Source organism: Rhinolophus sinicus, chromosome 3, assembly GCF_057876585.1.
Source record: "Rhinolophus sinicus isolate RSI-liver-muscle chromosome 3, RSI-T2T, whole genome shotgun sequence".
Taxonomy (NCBI): Eukaryota; Metazoa; Chordata; class Mammalia; order Chiroptera; family Rhinolophidae; genus Rhinolophus; species Rhinolophus sinicus.
This window is the reverse complement of record NC_142503.1, coordinates 125,392,277-125,413,712: the sequence shown is the minus strand read 5'-3', so window position 1 is coordinate 125,413,712 and position 21,436 is coordinate 125,392,277. Positions and strand designations below refer to the sequence as shown.

Below are 21,436 nucleotides of genomic sequence, written 5' to 3'. Positions count from 1 at the left end.
AACCATGCATGGAAAAGGGAACTATGCTCATTGGGTAAAGTCATGAGCTGTGGTGCTTACCATAGGAAACAGCCCCCCAAAAAGTTTATTACATTGTCTATGACTGGGGCCTAGTAGTAGGACAATTCGGTAACCAAGTCCAGTCTCTGTGGAGATTAACACTATGGCTATAGATTATGTAAGACCCACATTTGCTGTTCATGATCTACATGGAAAGAACCCTTTGAGGATGACCATCAATAGAATCAACAAGCTGATCACTTGTGCTGCCCAGGTAAGAACCACAGCCACATGGATACACCATTGTCTAGAGCAGGGGTGTCAAAACTGCGGTCCGCGGGCCAACTGCGGTCCGCAATCCATTGTTAATTGACCCACAGAAAATTCCAAAAATATATTTAGTTTACTTAAATAAACCAGGGGAGGTAATACGTACTTCACCTCGAGTGAGTGGCCCGGCTCTTTGTGTATTTTACTTCATATGGCCCTTGGTAAAAAACGTTGAAAAAAGTTTGGACACCCCTGCTCTAGAGCATGGTAATCCATCTACGATTCAGTACAGGGCCAAAAAAACAAAGCCTAGTGATTCCAGCACATGAGACCAAGGAAGCCTGGCAAATGTGTGCAGACAGTCGGTTCATCGTCAAGTAGAAAAGAGAACTCTTAGGCACACAGCCAGGGGTACAAGACCTGTCTAGTCCTGCCAAATAGAGGACACAAGCTCTTTCCTTTCTCTTGAGGACACTGCTGAGCACTGACTGCCCTAGACACCTTTCTGGTGAGTCACCTCAGGTTAGTTCAGACCATACAACGCAGGGGAGATACAAGGAGAATCAGAAAAAGGGTGAAGTGATTGCTGAAGGGACTGATCATGCTGCAGAGACTAAGTCGCACAGCTGTGAAATGAAAGCAACAGTCCTGGTTGTGGAACAGAGAACACCTTGGACAGCAGTGGTCCAGGGGTGCAGAGAGGAAACAATCTCTCTCAGCTCTTATCCACAGAGCATCTGGCCAATATCATTCAAACTACAGCCATCACTTTCAATTTGTCTACTAGCCACTGAAGAATCTTGATCTATGAACTCTTAGAAGCTCCCCAGAAGCTACTGACATCAGAAGGGAACAGGCAGCAAAATAAGATTAAGTTTCTAGACACTGTTATGATTCTCTTTAGCCTAATCCTATTATGGTTGGTACTCTGTGGTCTCCCTCTGCTACTTAAGCAAATACAAACTCGTTTGCATGTTTTTCAGATTATAGCTAATTATTCTAAACTCTAGGACGAGTAGTGATTAAAAATCACACTGCCCTGGACCCCCTGCTGGCCAGTCAAGGTTGGGGGGGGGGCGTGGTATGCATGATTGCCAACACCTCTTGCTGCACCAGAATTAATGATATATTTAACTGGTTTGGCTATGGATGACAAACCTGGCTGAGGTTTTTCCTCCAAGCATGCCTGATCAACCTACTGGGAGTCATACTAAGCCCCTACAAGGACAATTAAGTAAGTATCTGATTAAGTGGATATGCTCTTGAGATTTATTATCTTGATACGTGAAGGCTGGAGGTTGGAGTTGTTGGAGAACAGCTCCATCATAATGCTCTGGTAACTGTGAACGTGTACTTACAGGCCACACAGGGAATGACTTTGAATGCAGCTAATTTGTGCCTTGGCAGAATGCTTTGTGATCATTTTAGAACAAGAGATCACGGGAAGCTTGTGAGGAGCTGCTATGAGGCCATTCCCCCCTCTCCTCCCTATCTGTCAGGGAGGCTATTACCAGACAAGTTTCTCATAACCTCCCAGATTCTGTTGAGCTGTGAGGTTTCCCGCCTCACGCTGCCCAACTCTCAACCCCTCAGGGTATAGCTGCAAACCAAAAAAGTGTTTAGCTGCGGTCTAGACTGCCTCCTCAGTAATGGGGTACCCCATATGCACACTGCAGTCAGCGTGTTTTATTCTCACGTTGCCCTCTTTGTGTGGGGGACAAGGACGGGGATGCAGCTGGTACCTTTGGCTTCTCTTCCTTTCGTTGTCGACGTAAGTAATAAACTTACGTCTGAAAGTGGCTCATTTTATCTCTAATAGCCAATTTTTGTCAGTCGGGTGTTGGCCTGGCTCTTGTCTGCCTGCTGCATACTTGAAAGAAAAACAAACTATGGCATGTTCATTCCATTAAATACGCAGCAGTAAAAATGACTGAAGGTATCAATATGGGAAGATCAGACATGCTTGTTAAGATGAAACAACAAGTATAATATATTCATTTTAGCTTTATATTAAGAACCCACAAACGGGTATACATATGTATATAAGAATATATATCAGTACAAATATATAGAAAACAATCAGAAAGCAAATACCTCAAATCTCTAATAGCTATTTCTGGGAGAAGCATGGAGAAATAAGTGAGAAGGCAGTTTAATGTTTATTCTACATTTATATTATTTCAATTTTTCAAAAAAGGTATTCATGAATTACCCATGCTATTGAAAGAGATGATTAAAATCATTTTTAAAGGACTGCTCCCTAGTATTTATTAATTGGTACCCATTAACACTTAAGCTCTGCTGGGGAGGTGTACTATAAAAAGTATGATCACTACGTGTAAGTGAATCAATAATAGAATCCGAACCTATTTCACTTAAATATCATCCTCTCTGAATTTTCTCAAGGCAAGAATTCTGAATATAATAATAATAACATTAGCAATAACAACAATAACAACCAGCATTTATGAATATTTTATATCTGACAATACCATGATAAGGTATCTGTACGTACAAATTCAAATTTGAGACAGAATGTTAGCACTCTTTATTACAAACATCACTACTAATAGAGAATTCATTATTTTACAAAACATCTTTACATTTGCTGGATGAGTATATAAGCTAGAATAATATTTCTTATACAAATCAATAACAAATCTGCCTTTAACTTCAGAAGAAAATCTGTCTACTCCTTTCTCTATTTTCAAAGTCCTTCAAATGTGTGAAGATAACTCTTTCAGGCTTCTCTTAACTAAACATATTTACTGATCAAATTTGTTTTCACACCACAGTCAATTAACTGAAAATGGATCACAGACCTAACCACAAGAATTAAGCTATGAAATATTAGGAGAAAACTTGACATTTGCAAAAGTTTTTCAAGGCACAAAAAGCAAGAAACATAAAAGAAAACATTTATAGACTGGACTTCATGAAAATTAAAAATTTCTGTTTGGAGAAGTCAAGTAAATGAAAAGGCAAACCATACATGGGAGAAAATATTCACAACACATATATCTGACAAAGGACTTGTATTCAGAATATGTAAAGAACTCTTGTAACTTAACAAGAAAATAACCCAATAAAAATGGGCAAAATATTTGAAGAGATGGATGACAAAAGAAAACACAGCAAATAGTCAATAAGCACAAGAAAACCCATTAGGAAAATGCAAATGGAAACCACAAGATCAAACGACACAGAAATTACAATGGCTAAAATTAAAAAAGACTGACACCACCAAGTAAGGATGAGGATGTGGACCAACTGGCATGCTGTGTAAAACAGCAAAACCCCTTTGGAAAACAGGCTGGCAGTTTCCCAGAAAGTTTAATATTTCATATGACCTAGATATTCTAAATATTTACTCAAGACCAATGAAAACATATGTCTGCACAAAGACTTGACCTCAAATGTTCACAGCAATTTTATTCCTAATAGTCAAAAACTGAAAACCTAAATGTCCATCCATAGGTGAGTGAATAAAAAAACCTATACATTCAGACAATGATTACCCCTCAATGATGAAGAGGAATAAATAACTTATGAAACAACAGGGATGGATTTCAAAAACATTATGCATAGCAAAAGAAGCCAGACATAAGGCTACATAAATATGATTCCATTTAAATAAAACCCTAGAAAAGTCAAACTGAATCTATAGTGACAGGAAACAGATCAATGATTGTCAGTGACAGGAGGACTGGGGGGAAAGGAGGGATGGGGTGAGAGAGGGGAAGAGAAGGAAGACAGTCTGGCAAGGGGCACCATGGGATTTTGGGGCATGATGGAAATACACCTTCCCTGACTGTGGTGTTAGTTACATGGGGTTGTATTACTCATACATATAAGGCAGTTGGGCAGATACTTTAAAATCACCCTCATAAAATAAGTTCTTGCAAGACTTTCATATCTTTTGAGGGCAGAAAATCTTTCATTTTGATATCCACATTTCATGTGCTTGGCACACATTTGCTGAGAAATTAACTTCAAACAAATTTCAAACATTATGTCTAAACTCCCTCACTATAGAATTCTTTAATTTTCCAGATAAAGATTTACTAAAAAATATTACTAAATAAAATGATTTCCTTTGTAGATCACCCTTCATGCTATATGGTTCAGAAATCTTTTAGAATATCTACTTCTTTTCTCCTGGCTAACTACTGAACTACTGTTTCTAGTAGATAACCTTGGTTTCTAACAAAATATCTATGATCCAGACATTGATTTTCTTATTCCAACGTTTTCATGTTAATGACAGTTTGTCTATGTAGAATATAATACACCTTTCAAATGAAATCAGAGCTACAGCTTATGAAATAAAGGTAAGGCAAACATTTCCTTCAACCCCAAATACACCTGACAAAAGCTGGGCGCTGTATTAATTTTTCCCTCATTTACTACTTCCAACCAATGAACAAGTCTTTAGTAATTCTATTTTGTTAGTATTTTTTCATCTATATTCTTTTCTTCCATTCCATCTCTACCTATATCCCTAGTTCAGAAGGCATTTATGTTTCTTTTGTGGTAATGCAATGGCTAACCTGTTCTAACAATCCTGCCTTCAGTAAAGTTTTCCATGCTACTATTGCTACCATAGACTGAGCTTTTAAAAATATGTACCTGTTGATGATAAACCCAGAATTAACATTATTAACAGGCTATCAACATCTTTAGGAAAAAGTACTAATTCAAGAACTACTTGCAATTCTCTCAGTTCTTTTTTACTAATTTTCATTATGCCTTAGTCCCTGCTGCCTGTATTCATGATGCAATCCTTATCAGAAACTCTGTTTACGTGATAATTTCTTCTGTCTTTCTCCTAGCAAAACTTTCTTCTCATTACTATGTTTCCTGAGATTAACAATCCTATATTCTTTATTTCTTCACATACAGCACCTAGTACAATGCTTAGCACATAGTATGTGTGCAACAAATTTCCTTTAATATCTTGATAGAGTGGACAAATCCCTGGGAACAACGTAAATTCTCAAAATGACTCAAGCAAAAATTAAATAACCAAAGAAATGTAAAAGTCTGTCAAAGAGTTATATTCAAATAAGCTCAGAGCTCATAGTGCTTCATACGATCTTTCAAATTTTAAACGAAGAGACGAATTTCATGCTATAAAAACTATCCATCTACAGAAAAATATAGAACATCTTTAAATACACTTTATTAATTAGCATAACTCTGATATCTCCAATGGAAAAGGAAGTCATACACAAAACCAACCACACACAAATGAATCACATTTATTAACGTAAACATTTAAAAATAATAAACTACTGATAATTAAGTCTAGCAATGCACTGAAAAATGGATACACTGTAATCAAATACAGCTTAATCCAGAAATGCAAATGGAGGTTAATAATGAACAACGAACAAATTACTTTCCTATGATTAGAAAAAAATAGCTATCCCAAATTAATAGCAAATATGATACATAAAAGGAAAAATATTTTGGACATTTGCATTAAAAATTGAAAGCAGCAAGAAGATAAAATAGAAACAAGATGTATAAAGTTACTACCGTAAAATAGAGAAAAAAATGATTATTTATCGATTTTATGACTGTCTAGAAAATGAACTAAATGCAACCATACTTAATATAAAAATTTAATAAAAGAGACAAAAGTAAAATAGTATAGAAAATGAATAATGTTTCTATATGTGGTAGGCTGAATAATGGCCTCTGAAATAATATCCACATCCTAATCCCTAAAATTTATTAATGTCCCCTTATATGCTAAAGGGGAGTTGTGATTAAAGATTTTGAGATGGGGAGACTATCTTAGATTATCCAGGTGAGCACTAGGTATCATCAAAGGATACTCATAAAACAGAAATAAGAATATCAGAGGACGATGTCGATGTCATGACAGAAGCAAGAGGTTGGAGTGATTCAAGGAAGGGGTTCTCAAACCAAGGAAAATAGGAAGCCTCCAGAAATTAGAACAGGCAAGAAAAGGGACTGTCCCCTACAGCCTCCAAGAAGAACCAGCTCTGTCAACCTTAGTTTTCACCCAGTAAAACTGACCTTGGACTTCTGGCCTCCAGAACTGTAAGATAATAAATTGTGTGCTGTTTTAGGCCACAAAATGTGTGGAAATGTTTAGTGACCACAGAAAACTAATATCCTATATAGCACTATAATAATTAGTTACTAATATTAATGGGGAAAAATTTAAACAAGCAACTAGGACTGAAGACCACAAAAGACTGGGGGGAAAAAACAAACAAAACAGAGGCAACAATGTGATAGATTGTGAAAGAGGTGAGAAAGGAATGTTATGTTAGGAATTTGGGAACAGCTGCTCTAATGAGTACCATATGAGCTTGAAACATCAATGATGAGATACAGTCAACCATGTGAGACTGGAGGAAGAAGGATCCAGAAAATGGAGACTCATAAGTGCAAAAGGACATGAAGCTAGACAGGTTGGCTTGTTTGAGAGAAGCCCGAACTATCTAGACCACATTGGACAGAGGGGAGACTGACATAGTATGCAATTAAAAATCTCAGGGCCAAATCATGCTGGGACTACAACCCAACATGTAGTTTCTGTGATATAAATCATCACAGAAAGTTAAAATGGCCCTCAAAACAATAAGGACAATATCAACATTTTAGAATAAACAAGGCTGGACACAATTCACAATTGAAAAAATACAACTGGTCAATCAATACACACATTAAAATTTCAACCTAGCTAGTAATCAAAGATAAACAAATGAAAATAGCAATATGTAGTGTTTTTTTTTTTTTTTTACCTTTCATTATTTATATATATATTGGCAGTGAGGTGAGAAAATGACAAAAGATTATTACTTATGCTAGCAAAATTGAGGAAAAAACTAAATAATCGAAAATAGAGATGTGATTTAAATAAATTATGGTATATTTTTTTTACCATGGAAAAGTTGTATCTTCAAAGAATCTTTAATGTTTAATTATGTCTGATTCTATTGCTTAAACCATTTCTAATCTATTCACAAATTCTAACGGTGTTTCTCCAAAACATTCTACCTTTCATCATTTCTACAGTGAAAAGCCCTAAAACACCATAATTTCTAGACTACTACTTCCTAATAATTACCTCCTCTAGACCATCAACCCTTTCCCGTATTCATCTTCCACACAATAGGAAGAGTGATTTCCTCACTGTTAATCATCAGAACATTTGAGTGCCCAATGTCTTCACATTGTAACTATAATAAAATTCTAACTGCTCACTGTGGTCCACTTGATCTGCCCCTGTATTACTTAAAAGACCTCACCTCCTGCCCCACACTCTCTCTCCCTAACAATGTTTAACATACACAGCATTTCTTTCTTTTCTTTGAACATGCCCCACTCATTCAAATCCAGGCCATTATTTTTGTTATTCCTGATGACTGGAATGTGATTTTTTCCCCTCCTAATCATATAGAGCTCAACTCAAATATCCTTCTATGAAGATGTTTCCTCTTGCTATCCTAGCTAAAGTATATTCCCCCTCAACAATTTTTATTGCGTGCACTTATTTCCTTCATAGTATTTATGCCTATCCAAAAGTATGCATTTATTTAATGTTATATATTTATGTCTCCTTCTTCACTAACGAGACTATAGCTCCCTGAGAGCAGAGACTTTCTGTATTCCCAGCATGTAGGAGAGTGCCTAGCACTGTTTAATAAATAAACATTTATTAAATAAATGAATGAATGGATGAAGAGTAAGAATAATAGAATATTATACAAATAACAGAATGTTAATTATATTAAGTTTACTAAGGGACACACAAACTATGAATAGATATAATATGTAGGGTATAAAAGCAATAAATGATAGCATTAACATAAATATAGACAGTCTGGAAAATAGATAAAACACATATACGCTTCAAATTTTATTTTTATATATCATATAAAATTAACCTGACTTGAAAATTTATCATTTACAATGAAATTAAGACAATAGATTTTAAAAAAGTGAATAAAATTAAAAGCTCTTATGTATATATGTGTATATGTGTGTAGGTAGATGACAGCTATAAATATACACAAACATACATACTAAAAGAAAATGAAGAGCAATGAGAAGAAAATAGGATTATACTAATCCAAACATTCAAAATATAGACTGAAAAGAATATTTTTAAGAGAACACATTTAAAAGTCATCTGATTTCTGTATAACACTAACAAACATTCATTCAAATAATTTTATGAAACCTTCTAGAAAAACTGAATAAACACATATTCAAATTCAATCCAATCTGGAATGACAGCACCTTCAAAATGAAAATTTTCAGGTATCAGTGATTATCTTTAAATACTACAAGAGGAAGAGGCAAACAAGACAACTAAGCTACCTATAAAGTTCTAGCATAGTAATCACGAAAATGCACTACAGCAGATACTCCTAGGCGGCCACTGTATTCTCTTACTAGGATAAGTTAGATCATGAGTGGGACCAGTACTTGGGTTAAAGACTTTTGTAAATAATGATTTACTGAGAATATTTTCCATGGAAAGGACAAAGGTGAATAATATGTGGTTCCTACCCGCAACGAAAATGTAATATAAACAGAAAGACAAAACCAGTATACAAATCTTGAAAAATGAGAAGTAATGAACCAGAGTTTTATCAATGGATATAGAATTAAGCATACTGATCAAGACAACATCTTAAAAGCAAAACAATTAGGATCCTGAAATAAACAGGATGATATTCAACTCAAAAAGGAGAGGAGAGAGTGATATTATTTTGACCCTGCATCACAAGGTACATAGTGAACCCATAGCAAGAATGATTGAGGTTGAGAGACAAAATAAGAATGGAGGACTAAAGATTTGGTTTGATTTCAGACATGCTATACCTGTCATAACCTGCAGTACAGTGGGAAAGGGTGGAGTTAGAATTTCAGAGAGAAGCATTAAGTTAAAAAAATGAATTAATAGCTAACTTCTTTATTATTTGCAGTTATATCCATAACATGAGTAAGGTATTATGCACAGAAGCACTATCTGTGATTAAGTATAAAATAAAAGACTAGGTTTCTGATGAATTTTAGAGTTCATTACTATTTAATTTTTAATATTGTACTTGACCCACTAAAAAAGGGTTTTAAAATTAAAGTCCTATACAATAGCACGATTGAAAAAGTCATTTAAAAGGGGGAAAAACATAACAAATATTTAAAATTATAATATGTTTTAGATGGTATGTTTTGAAAAGCTTTATTTTTAAGCATTAATTTTCCTATTTGATAATCAGGGGATGTCCATACCAGATGCTTCCCAAAAATTCTCCTATATTTTTGTTTTCCCAAGTATGCTCACAAAAGCTTAGAAAAACAGAATTTTGTGTTTTCTAATATCAAACTTCCATCATATAGCAATATTCAACTTAAAGTAAAAAACACAAGAATAATTAATTTTACTAATTTTGTAAGGTAAGTGGAATGTTGTTGGCGTTACTGCAATGGTTGGGGAAGTGGGTAAACAGGAATAAACAGTGTTTCTTGATATCTAAAACTGCAAATCACTTAGCCATATTTTATTGTTTGTTCCTTTTTATGAAACACAAAAACTCAAGTCTACCGGTATATGAAACATGACTGCATACAAGTAATTATATATATTACATTTCCTGGCATCTACACTACTTGAAATTCAACTAACCCTGAGATCTGCCATATTGAGCATTTCACATTACATTTTCATTCATTAAGTTTCCAAAGCCAGTAAGTATTAATGGATAAAATTATCATAAATGAAATATTAAAATGTCACCAGTTATATTGGTGAAAGTTAATAAATAAGGTAAAAATCTTTTTTTAAAACTTTGCATGAGATAGTCCATATTTAATGTGGAAAAAGGATCAAAATATTACTGGAATATTTTATCACAAATTAACTTACCTTCTCTCAAACATTAATGATCTGATTTAAAGAGAAAATATTTTTCTATTTTACCTTCTTCGTATACTATTTGTCCTCATTTGGAATTTTCCATGGAAAAAAAAGTTTTCGGTATAAAAGGAATTTTTCAATTGATTTCTTAATTATCTAGTCATCGTATATTTGCCTTACTATACATATTAAAGAATCCTACTTTGGCTAAATTTTAGTAATAAAGACTGCATTATTCTGTTGAGGAATGGCAGAAAGTCAATACTAGATGCCAAATTATTTAAGGCAACTTATTTACAGTAATCACTCAAAATAACAATAGAAAAAAGCCTGATTAACACAGCACTTTACTCCCAACAAATACAACTATAAGTTAGAAAATTTAATTTTCTGTTCTAGAAATACTATTCTCTCATAACCAACATTCTTGGTGACTAACAGCTTGACTTTTTTTTTTGTTACTACTTTGATCATATTTAGTGATACAATCTGAAATGTTGAAGAACTTAGAAAAAAGAATATCCAATAATGGAAAAAAATTGTAATTAAAAAAAATTATTTTCTTTTATTAGTTTTCACTTTCAACATGAATCTTCTTGAAATACCTAGCTATCTTTATATTGTAATTAACACCATCAAGTGTAATAAAGAATAAAAGTAATGAGATGCAGAGAAAATGAAAGACAATGAACTATACCAAAACAGAACTAAAGCCTAAAATAAACCACTGGTTAAAAAAATAAAAAAAAAATCAAAGTCATAAAAACTAACTCTTGTCCCCTGAAATATTTTTTGGAATAAAGATAGAAATAAATAAAAATAGAAGTATTAATTACTCAACAATAATTTCACAAACTTTAATCTCAGTGTTCAGAAGAGATTCATCAATTCAACAAGTAACATACTGAACACATAAGGGAGACGAAGAAGTAAGGGGTTACCAACAAGCAAGTCAGTGGCTGTCTCAAAAATACTTACAATTTAGTCAGGGAGACAGACATATTTATAGGCTATACAACAACATTTTAAACAAAGTATTAGAACACAGAACACAATAGAGAAAAGTATTTAGCCTAACTGCTAAGACAGATAAAGACTTCACAGAAATTGAGCATCAAAGATTGGGTAAGATTCCACTAGGACTAAAAGACAGGAAGGACATTCCAAACACACAGAATAGGCTAAGACAAGGCATGGAAAACAGAAATGGAAGAACACTCATACCGTGTTTCCCCGAAAATAAGACCTAGCCAGACTATCAGCTCTAATATGTCTTTTGGAGCAAAAATTAATATAAGACCCAGTATTATATTTTATTATATTATATAAGACCCAGTCTTATGTTAAAATAAGACCAGGTTTTATATTAATTTTTGCTCCAAAAGATGCATTAGAGCTGATGGTCCGGCTAGGTCTTATTTTTGGGGAAACATGGTAGAAACACGGGAGAAAGTGCAAGCTGCCCATTATGGCCTCAGTGTCAGTCGTATAATCGAATATTAAAATGGGAATTTTCCTGTTTTCACAGTTTTAGCTAAGGACCCAATGCTGAGAATAAAAGGTTGGTTCCAAGTACTAGAACTGATGTGACGGATCATCTGTGTAACACTTGAAAGGACTGGCTTAAAATTGCTCAGGCATCCTTTAATCTATCATTCACATCAAAGAATATAAGCACATTGGAAGAAGGGAGCTTATAGATTGTTTGAGGAAGAAATAGAACAGTGATTCACTCAGTTTTGCCTATGTCCATTAGAATATAGGACACAATGCATGGTACAGGAACTGGACTTAGATCTGAAAAAATATCTAACGGCAAGAGGGCAAGGTGACCTCAGTCTGGGCTACTACCTTAGAAATGGCCAAGAGTTCCAGAGTTTGTGAAGTAAAGAATTACATTTTCCCATGGGACAGATAAGGACTCCTTGGAAAGGGACTAGCACTGAAGCATTTTTAAAGGAACTCTACCTAGAGGAAGGAAGGGAGGGAGGAAGCAGAGGAAGGAAGGAAGGAAGGAAGGAAGGAAGGAAGGAAGGAAGGAAGGAAGGGGATAGGGAGGGAGGGAGGGGAAAAAAGAGAGGGAGAGAGGGAGAAGGGGAGGTAGGGAGGGAAAGAAACAAACAGACTGGAGGTGGACCAGAAAATTGGAGACTAAGGATAGTCAAAACAAGACAAACAAAAAAAGCAGCGCCTGCATCAAGGAACCACAACTGGGTTATTCCCAGAAAGCAGGAGTCTTTGATAAACCCAGAAAAATTAAAAGAAAGAATACAGAAGAGGTAAAGACACACCTGAACAGCATTTATCAAGTGGCAGAAAATAATATTCAAGAGTGGGATTACAGGTACAAGTGACAGCAAAGAATAAAGGAACTTTCTGTTTGCACCCTAGTGAGTTCATCTCTTTTAATAAACCCATTAAGAGTACTAAATTAGTGGGCAAAGTAATCTAATTATAAGGCCATAATTTTGATATGACTATTGAGCTTGAAATGTATTCTATAAATATAGAAGAATTAAAGTAATTTTTTAAAGAGTACTAATCATATAATGATATATGTTTGAATTCCTTTAGGGTGAACCAACATCTATTTATAAAATGTTCATTCATTTCCTGAGTTGCAGAAACTCTGTTAAGTAGTGGGGAAAAGAAGTTAAAGGCAGACTTCACCCTCAGCAGACAAGTGCAAAGGCAGTTGCAGTACATCTGCTGATGCAAGAACCGGAATAAGCAAATCACAAAGGATCCGATAGAAGGATCAGCTAACAAAAGTATAAGGGATGAACAAGGTGTAGGAACCATCTTAGTTTACGAGAAATCTAAAGTAAGACCTGAAGAATGAGGTTGACTTATACAGATGATAGTAGCCTAGGTATAAAGGGATGTGTGAGTGGTTGGAAAGAAAATTGATGGCAGACAAAAGCCCAAAGAAAGCATGACATACTCTGGGAAGTGTAAAAAGTTTAGTATCAATCAGTCAACACATGCCATTTATAAGGAAAGAAATGAAGCCGAGGACAAGGAGGAGCCAGATCACAAGCCTAGACAAGAAATTTGGATTTTAGCATAAAAACAATGGGGCCATTGGAGTTTTAGTAACACCCATTTTTCTTATACTAGTATAGCTGATATATGGTAAGCACTCTTTCACACGTTTAATTGTTTTTTCCTCACAACAACCCTGTGAGGTAGGTGTGATGATTCCCAATTAACAAAGAAAAAAGTTGTTAGACAATTTATACTTTATTAAATAGCTACAAAGTAGCAGTCAGGATTGCAGATCAGAAAATGCATTAGGAAGAACGAACGAACACACACACACACACACACACACACACACACACACCACATAGACATTTCAGTTATAGGAAAAATTTTAAGTAATAATGCTTGCTAATTGAGTATTAAAGATAAAAAGATTTGTAGCATCAAAAGTTCTTTACGAAAACTTATACATTTAAAATTTTCAACTATTTCAATTTATATTGAGAAATACCTGCATAATTCATAAAAACAGGCAAGAATTAATTTATGTGTATAACAAGATAAGCAAAGACTGAACTAATTATATGAGTATTTTATTTCAGTATATACTGTATCTGCCTGAAGGTATTTGGAAAAAATAAAGACCTTTTCACATTTACTTCTAAAATATATAAATTCAAATGGCATATATTATTTTATGAATATAAATTATATTTTGGATGATAAAAAATAATGTCTGAATACTAAAATTTAAATGAAATAACTCAAACATAAACCATTTAATATACAATGAATTGTCCCTCTAATGTTAAATTGCAAAATCATCTCCCCATTATTCACAATAAAACACTTGAAAGTTTTCATATCCTTGTCATATCATAAGAATTTGTTCAGGATATTTGATAAGATAATTTTTAAAAATCTTTTCGGGATGAATATAAAAATATGTCCCCAATTGAAAAGACAAAGTACGTATTTTGCAAAACAGAGGAGACTATCAGAGAATTTAAAAATATGCATTGAAACTATTTAAAAATGTATGTTCTTTAAAATTAGTTTAAATTACATAAGATCTACACTCAAACTATTATTTCTTTATATCTTTTTATTTTCTCACCAATTTCGCTATTTCTTCAGCTGATCCTAGTATTTCTTTTTAAAGCCTTTAACTGAAAGCTAGTTGTCAGCATTTTATTGCAGAGGTCTAAGTACATATCATTAAGTATTTGAAATTCATATTATTTATGCATTTGCTTGATTTTTCCTATTTCAAATAGAAAATTATAATGGTGAGGATAAAAAAATAAAGGTTTCATTAAGATTTAATTAGTCTTGATCTAGTACTTATTTCTGAATTCCAAAATTAAATAATAAGTCCGACCATAATTCTGGTCCTTCAGAATAAGATGAAGAGCCCTCCCTTGGAAAATAATCAAATAGATATTAGGTTTCTATAATATACTTTATGCAATGAAGATAATTTCTAAATAAAATAAATGTTTCAAATATACAATTTAACTAACAAACAACATTTTCCTTTATTTTTGATTATACAAATAGTACATGTTCATTAAGTTCAATTAATATACAAGCATATTCAATAAAAATAAAAGTTTCCATCTAATTCCCCTTTTCTGAATAATATACACTGGAAGTATATTAAAGTGTAAGATTCATATGGTTAAAAACCGTTATCTAATAAGCTGTTAAATTTACATCATCCACAGAAGGTCTAATATATAACAATTAAAATCTTCTATATTTGAAAAATAAATACTCTGATATGCACCAATAGGTATAGTTCGTACCTTTTCATGAAAACATTAAATATATAAAACATATGATCTATTCCGTCAAGTATGATTACTTCAGTTAATAAGCTGAATGGGATTAAGCAATACTTACAATTACACTGTTTGCAGAAAATGCAAAAGAACCAATTATAGCAAATTAAATTTTCATATACTGATAAAATACCTTCTTGCTAGAGACACATAAGTACATGTCTAAACTATATTCTTTAAAATGGTAATGTTTATTTCTTTAGTGCTTTGACTATTGAATGAAGTATTAAGTCTATGCAAGTAAGCGGGGAAATCTTTAAAAGTTAGTTTTTTGGTAATATTTAACTACATTCTATTTTGAATGTAATAAAGCCGAGTTTTGATAATTTACCTGATGCTTCCATGTTAAATAGGATATTGAGAACTGTATTGTATTTATTCTCAAAAAAAATATATATATATATATACATATATATGTGTGTGTGTGTGTATATATATATATATATATATATATATATATATATATATACACACATACATACACACACACACATATATACATATTTCAAAAGAGTGGGGGTAATTGCACTACAAAATTAGTTGAAAATCTTTGTAGGAAATCAGACCTGTTCTTTTGACTGTAAAATACCATCACTCAGCATTTAATTAATACAAATAACATTCTAAATAGAACAAAAATCACTTGCACCAAAGTATCTTGTTTCCATAATGTAAGGTACAATTCCAAATACACAGAATTCTACCTCTGAGTAGAACTGAAAATACTTAAAGAAAGGGTCTCTAGAAAATAATTTCTTCCACCCACCTCATTTTACAAGTACGTAAACTGTGGCCCAGACTTTTATCTGCATTCATTGAGAATCTATAGGTATAGAGATATACACAAATATCATTTAATTTATGACACATAATTTAGATTAGCTAAAAAAATAACACTGTACTTTATAATCATCACAGATTAAGATTCTGAATACTAATGGACCCTAATTTCTTGCCATAGAAATGTCTATAGAAGCACACACAAAAATTTTTTTTAGATCGATAACTAGTACATCAGACTATTGACTAAAAAGGCAAAACAATTAAATATAACAATCCATATCATATTGTTTAACAATAGACACAGCAGTTCCTAATGTCATTTTCCTATCCTATAAGTCATAAACATGCCAAACTATTACTAAAGATAGCATTCTTATAAATTTGTCTTTACAAAAGAGAAGAAAATCATTAAATAATTGAATTGGGGAGAGAGACTAAAATACAGTTAGTGGAAGTTAAAATGTTTAACTGTTTCTTCTCTCTCAAGCTTTGTTTCAATATGTTAAAAAAAATTTAACTCAATATTTCTAAAATAAAGAATAAATACTAGGTTCATCATAAACTGGCTCTGATGCAAAAATTTCCCCAAAAGAGTGAAAGTATTAAGACTAAGACATACAACACTGCAAGCAAAGCTAACTAGGGTGTTCTCATTGTATTATAAGTTGATTTGCTACTTTAAGAATACAGCTCTAAAATCTTATATAATATTGGTTTGGTTATTCGAAAACATTTAAAAAACAAATTGATTTTTTTAAGTATCATTAAAAGTGAAGTATTTATAAAAGCATTTTAGTTTCATTTGCTTTTAGAATAAAGTCATTTCCTTTTGTTCATTACTCATTTTGGTACCATTCACAAATTACATGACCTTAAAATAAATTTAGAGCCAGGGAGGGCAGCACTAAGTTTAACTGACCTCAATACATTTTTAAATGATGCTCCCCAGTTATTTGTTATTCACTCTTATTGGGGTTTCCAGTCTAGAGCAGGTTCACAAGAAACTTACAGTCTATGTAGTACTCCTAGTCAGTTTCACTCTGCAGATGGCACAGTGGAGAAATACCTTCTGTACAGGACCATGTACAATTTCTTCTGCAGCTGTCAGCACCTAGGGGAAAGTGCGCTGTTAAACAGTTGCTGCGTTCCACCTCAGAAGTGGCTGCAATTCGGTGGTGGGTGAAGTGATTCCTGTACATATATACAGGGATGAAAAGTACTATAGAAAATGAAAATATTTAACAACAAAAGTGGCTGTCTGAAAACTGTGCTACAGCAAAACAGAATACATCAGTCAGTCATAAGAGTCCTACACAGATGAGCTACCATTCATTTAAAAATTGAATGTCAAAAATGATTGAAGGAAAAAATAGACATAGTTATTCAATAACAATATAAGTCAATGTTAAAACTTCTGTGTCAAAAATATAACCCAAACATTGCATATTGACTTGTAACATTATTTCTATAGTAATCTACCTAAAACCAGGCAAATGTATACAGTAAAATGTATACACTCTTTTCAGCTAATTTAATACTTTTGTTTCAGGTGACAATTCAAGGAGGAAAAAAAATAAGTGAGATCAGAATGCAAGCACAAGTAAGATTAAAATATCTAAAAAGAAATGAAAAACATTCTGAAATTCTAAATTACTGTTATGCAAAAGCCCCACAATTTTATGAAATAACTAGTCCTCAACACTAGCAGTGGTTATATTATTTTTGGAGCTTTAATAGCAATCCCATTATAAAAGGACAACTTCTCTTCAAAGTTATGTTGAGTGAGAATCTAAACAGTCTCTATCCTTTGTTCATGTAAACAATGAATTAACCAAATATATGGTAACTTTTATTTCATTAGTACAGAAAATTATTACCACATCCTACTTTGATTAGAATACTACCTCCCTTTCTATTTATCTTTGATAAAATCAGAAAATTCAAAAATTCTCTGAGAAATATCACTGAATCACTAGGCTATTTTTCTAATCTTCTACCTCAAGGAACAGCTACTATGTTTATACTACTCTGAAGAGGTAACTGTTTACATTATTTCAATGTATCACATTTAGGTTCCTGAAACAGATTGAGGATGCTTTGAAGCAAAGTCCAACAAATGTAACCACTAAAAAGTGTCCCATAAGTCAAACTTTTCTGAATCTCACTTGCCATACCAGGCTTTATTTGTTTTGGCATATAATTAGTGGCGTTAGAGATATCTGAACATTTCCTTTCAGCTTTCTCAAATTCTTTCTAGAATAAGCCATAGTATAAATATTTCCTTTAAGTGACAAGAGGTGGTAGAAGACAAAGAAAGTACAGAGCCCCCAATCTCTTTATTAAAAGAAGACATAGATCAGGAAATCCCAATCTGGAATTTACGGAACCTAGGAATTGTGCTGAAGGACATGAGTATAAAGACACATTAAACAAGTTCGTAAGTAAAATTTTCTAAGGAAAATGGGCCGTGAGCTTTTATTAGGTTCTCAAAAGGCTCTGTGACTTCCCCCAAACGTTCAAGGAAGTACTGGTAAGTGAGGTGAAGACAACCAACTGGATACATAGCCGTATTCATTTATTAAATGTCTTACTCTGAGCTGTTTCTTCTTAGGTAAAATAAGTAACAGACACAGGGGTTTTCTAACAACTAAATGAAATAACTCACATAAAGCACATGGTACAATAATTGACTTATCAGTAACAGTAATAATTGTTCAAAAGAGCTATCTCAACTAAAACTTGCTTATAGAGTCCCATCTTACTTAAATTATGGGAACAGAATGACACATATACTATTTTAACAGAGTACTCAGAGAAAAACGAAGGAAATAGCATTATTTGAATGAAATAATTTCCAAATAATGAGGAATGAGTCCACAGACTATCTATGGTAAGAATACGGCAGATAGATGGCATACCAAGAACAAAGACCTGAGACAGGAACAAGTGACAAATCACATATGTAGGACTTTGTAGGCCATAAGGACTTCATATTTTTTTGTATTAAGTGTTAGAGAAAGCCACTGCAGAATTTTGACTGGAGGAGTGACATAACTTATTTCATCTGTCAAAAGGATCATGCCTGCTGCTGTGATGGAATTGACAGTCGATAGCAAAAATGGAAGTACTAGGACGACTATGGTAAAATTTACTTAATAGAATATCAGGTGGGATTTTTCCCATTGTCCAGGGATAGGAAATTAGAACCCAACACTAAGAAGAATCATCAACCAAATACTTCTCATTCAGAATACAGCCCAAATAAGTGAGAGCCAACCACTCCTCCATAACTTAACATGTTTACCTTCCTCAGTGCCTCTTTACCCCAGACTACCCAACCCTGCTCCATTTTGAATGAGTTGATCATCAGTTTGCTCCACTGACTTAATGTAGGTGAACAATGATGTTGTCAAGAGTCCAAATCAAACAAGAGAGGGTCCAAAAGATTCATAATGGAAGATTGACATCTTATCTCTCAATTGGACCTCTGCTTGTGTTTAGACTTGATTATCTTATGCCCCCTCCCGCCCCCCTCAAAGCCCATTTAACAAGAGAAAAAAAGACTTGGAGTTGGAAAAAGCGGTAGAGAGAACTGGAGTCACTATTTGTAATAGCAAGAGGTGTCTTGACTGTGAAAGTAGCTGAACTTGAGTCCACAGACAACACAGACTTAAGCAGCCGGAGGCTGTGGGTATACTGGAAAGGTGGGAGCTGAGAAAGAGTAGAAAAGTTAAGCCAGAACTGGAAAGTATGACCCGCCAAAAATACGTCACCCCCCTAAAAAAAAGTTTTGCACATGTGCTACATCAGATACCTTAGTATTTGTCTTTCTTTTCCCACAGAAGGCAAGAGGTCTAGTCAGTGTTAGAGAAGTAGAGAGAGAAAAAAAAGAAAAAAGAAAAGAAAAAAGGAACAAAGGTGCTACGTAAGAGAGCCTTTCCCCTTCCCATCTCTCTCCTCTAGGTGTCAACACCCAGGAGGAAAAACTGGAATATAAATGAAAGAGCAAGTAACTCTTCACTCATTGGAGTGACCAGAGTGAATGACTAGATTCAACCCTTTCTACACCCCAATCTCCTAGAAAAGCCTAAGTGTCATAAAGTAGAAGGGGAAAGTTGAGTTTTAAACTTGGCTATGAGGTTAAAAGTCAAACTAGTCTGATTCAACTGACTTGACTAAAGTCAGATTAAACAGATTTTCTGAAGCGTCCAAGAAGCTATGACATTTTTCTTCAGATGAATAAAGAAAGAAAAAAAGTGATTTGACCAATCATAAACAAAGGCCATATTGAAGAAAAAAAAAAAAACATATCATGTTTACATCCCCACTCAGTCATACTATATTATGAAATGGTTAGCACCAATTAGCTAGTAGGTGATTTTGACTTTTCATCTCTCTAACACATTCTACGAATACCAAGCTGAATGCCTGCATTATCTTATTTTTATTTCTTATTCTTATGAACAACTAGAAATTACATAACTAATGGGTATTTTATAAGGAATTTCTTAGATTTTTATCCTTGCATAAAAATTACAGAAATATTGTGAACATCTGTAAATAATACTAGGTCTTATTACCAACACTAAGAAATATAAATATTTTATATATTTGTGAGAACACTAGAAGCTAAAAGTAAAATCCCCTAAATAAGACACCAACTTCAGAAGCTTGTGGAACAAAAAGGCTCAAGGCAAGGAAAAAGCAAAGAAGAAAGAAAAAACAGGTTAGATTGTTTGTTGTTTTAAAGGAACACTTTCGATATTCATATTGGAAGAATTTAAAAATGATTTCAGAGAATATTTTGTTCTGACTCATAGCTTAATAACTTAGGACTTTGTTTTAAATGGAATCATGCTCTTTTCAGTCATTTAATATCTAATGGTACTTCTCTAAAAATTCAGGTATATCTTTTTTAATAAATTAAGGTATCAGTGTTTTACATGATTAATAATACATAATCTCACCTCTGTTTAAATGTCACATTTTTAGGGGATACATGATCCTATTACGTTGAGGTTTATAACTCCTTAATGTTCCCATTCGTTTTACAATCATTCATCATCCTAAATTATGTCTTGTATATTCAACATATATTTTATCAGTCAGTCCATAGAGATACGACATAATGAAGAGAAAGTAATGTGACTTAAAAATTACAAAACCAAGTTCTGTACTTATAGCTTTTTTTCTAGCCTACTTTTTCACATGATATAAGACTATCAGTTATAAATAAATCGGAAAGTGTAAGGAAAATCATACAAAGTCAAATAATCCAAACTTACATGTTAATTCAATGTTAGTAAATATTGTCGGCCAAATTATCAACACAATATTGAAGGACAAGCAAAAAATTGGAAGACTGATATGACACTATCTGACTTTAAGACTTACTATAAAGCTACAGTAATTAAGAAGCGTGGTATTGGTGAATGAACAAACTGATCAATGGAAGAGAAGAGAGAGCCTAGAAATAAACCCGCACAATCAACTGATCTTTAACAAAGGAGCAAACGAAATTCAAGGGGGAAAGGATAACCTCTTCAATAAATGGTGCTGGCTTAACTGGACATCCACATGGAAAAAAAAATAATTCTAGACGCAGACAATAAACTTTTCATAAAAATTAGATCTAAATGGACTAAAG

The 21,436-nt window shown here is 33.3% G+C and overlaps 1 protein-coding gene across 6 annotated transcripts in view; it reads right to left on the bottom strand.

The window, feature by feature from the left end:
* NOVA1 (NOVA alternative splicing regulator 1) overlaps window positions 1–21,436 on the bottom strand; it is a 139,883-nt gene that overhangs the window by 78,625 nt on the left and 39,822 nt on the right. Inside the window, exon 1 of one of the 6 annotated variants that reach the window (XM_019746880.3) lies at window positions 16,799–16,900. The exons of 4 other annotated variants lie outside the window; for them this stretch is intronic. The gene's annotated coding sequence lies outside the window, so the exon portion shown is untranslated. Of the gene's footprint in view, window positions 1–15,772; window positions 15,808–16,798; window positions 16,901–21,436 lie in introns of those variants that run through there. One more of the 6 variants, XM_088796937.1, reaches the window with a different exon arrangement.